The sequence below is a fragment of the Elephantulus edwardii genome, unplaced genomic scaffold (assembly GCF_000299155.1).
Source record: "Elephantulus edwardii isolate Elephantulus edwardi_28Jun2011 unplaced genomic scaffold, EleEdw1.0 scaffold00127, whole genome shotgun sequence".
NCBI lineage: Eukaryota > Metazoa > Chordata > Mammalia > Macroscelidea > Macroscelididae > Elephantulus > Elephantulus edwardii.
The window spans coordinates 2,293,850-2,296,172 of record NW_006399877.1 but is presented as its reverse complement, the minus strand read 5'-3'; the positions used below and the strand labels follow the sequence as shown (position 1 = coordinate 2,296,172).

The 2,323-nt window shown below is 48.7% G+C and overlaps 1 pseudogene; it reads left to right on the top strand.

The window, feature by feature from the left end:
- Positions 1 to 1,018: 1,018 nt before the first annotated feature.
- Positions 1,019 to 1,422, top strand: LOC102865699 (annotated as a pseudogene).
- The last annotated feature ends 901 nt before the right edge of the window (positions 1,423 to 2,323 follow it).

The following is a 2,323-nucleotide window of genomic DNA, read 5'->3' as shown; positions in this document are numbered from 1 at the left end:
AGGCCGGTGTGAACTGCTCCCCTATGAACCAGGCCGGTGTGAACTGCTCCCCTGTGAACCAGTCCAGTGTGAACTGCTCTCCTGTGTACCAGGCCGGTGTGAACTGCTCCCCTGTGTACCAGGCTGGTGTGAACCGGTCCCCTGTGTATCAGGCTAGTGTGAACCGGTTTCGTGAACCAGGCTGGTGTGAACTGCTCCCCTGTGAACCAGTCCAGTGTGAACTGGTCCCGTGAACCAGTCCAGTGTGAAGCACTCCCGTGTGCCAGGTCCAGTGTGAACTGCTCCTCTGTGTACCAGGCTGGTGTGAACCAGTCCCCTGTGAACCAGACCAGTGTGAACTGCTCCTGTGTGAACCAGAATGGTGTGAATTGCTCCCGTGTGAACCAGTCCAGTGTAAACTACTCCCCTATGTACCAGGCCAGTGTGAACTGCTCCCTCGTGAACCTGGCCAGTGTGAACTGCTCCCTCGTGAACCAGGCCAGTGTGAACCAGCCCCTTGTGAACCAGGCCAGTGTGAACTGCTCCTGTGTGAACCAGGATGGTGTAAATTGCTCCCGTGTGAACCAGTCCAGTGTAAACCGCTCCCCTATGTACCAGGCCAGTGTGAACTGCTCCCTTGTGAACCAGGCCAGTGTGAACTGCTCCCTCGTGAACCAGGCCGGTGTGAACCGCTCCCCTGCAGCACTAGCAGAGCTTTGAGATAGGACGTGTTCTGGCAGACAGCTTAGGGACAAAGTCAGGGAATTATTTTATCTAAAGACCTGTAGACTCATCCTCCAAAATTCCTCCTCTCTAGTAAAACCCAGCACCATCCCTCATTCTCCAGCTGCCCCTCCACCTTGTGGACCTGTTTTAATTTTCTTAAGCTTTAATCTGAACTTGCATACGAGCAACTGATGGCTGAGTCAGCACCTGGCCTTGCTCTGAGGACATGCACTTCTCCACCATATCTTCCCACAGACGGAGCACATCTGATTTGAGCATGGTTTTGTTTTTTTTTAAGTCTCTTCACACCAGCATGGACAAGCGTTGAGGTCTTTGTACAGCCAGGAAGCTGCGCAGCCAGCGGTGCAACCAGAAGTGACGTGATAAACAGTACAAAAGCCCATCTGGGGACAGCTCTGAAGGCCAGCCCCTTTGGAGGCGTTTCTCATCCAAAAGGAATTGTGTTGGAAAAGCAGGTGTTGAGGCCAAGCAGCCAAATTCTGCCAGTGTCCTGCTCGGCAAGAACGTCGAAGCCTCCGTGCCTAATGACAGCTGCCTGAATTTACCGAGGAAAATGACAAAGTTCTTGTTGCTGGATCTGGTCGCAAAGGTCATGCTGTCGGTGACATTCCTAGAGTCCGCTTTAAGGTTGTCAAAGTGGCCAGTGTGTCTCTTCTGGCCTTATACAGAGGCAAGAAGGAACAGCCAAGGTCTTAAAGTTTTGATGAAGATGTCCTAGTAATAAATTCCCACATAAAAAACAAACAAACAAACAAACAAAACCACCAACTCCAGTGAATACTGTTACGTGCCATCAAATCGCCTGCAACTCAGAGACCCTATGGGCAACAGCCCTAAACCATGCTCCATCCTGGGCCAACCGTAGTGTCTCTGACACAACTAACCCCATTACCAGAGTCACTGAATCAACCCATTTCTTCTTGGGCTGTCCCACCACCCTCCCAAGCATAATATCCCTCTCCAAGGACTGGTCCCACCTTGTAACATATCCAAAGTATGTCAGATGAAGCTTCAGAATCCTTGCCTCCAAGAAGCAGCTTGATCTCACCCTCTCCAGGACAAACCTATTTGTTCTCCTAGCAGTCCATGGGATATTCAATACTGTTCTCCAACACAGCTCAAAGGTATCAATTCTCCTTCTAGCATCCCCAGTCATTATCCAGCTCTCTGATGCATAGCAAGTGATTACGAAGACTATGGCCTGGATCAGATGCACCTTAGTCTCCAACTGACATCACTGCTCTTCAGTACTTTGGAGAGGTCCTTGACAGCAGACTTTCTCAATTTGTCTTTTCATTTCCTGGCAGCTGGTACCAAAAGTATTGACTGTGGAGCCAAGAAAACTAAAGCTGTTAAAAATCTCAAACTCTTCACCAATCTAACATGATGCTGCCAATTGGCCCATTGGTGAAATATTCCCTTGAAATAAAATTGAATAAGAATAAAAAAAATAATAACGATGTCACTTTAAAGACTGAGGTGCTGTTGTCTCAAATGATGGTATTTTCAATCACCTCACATGCATGTAAATGTTGGACAGCGAATGAGGAAGACTAAGAAAGAACTGAGACCTTTGACTTGTGGTGCTAGAAGAGAA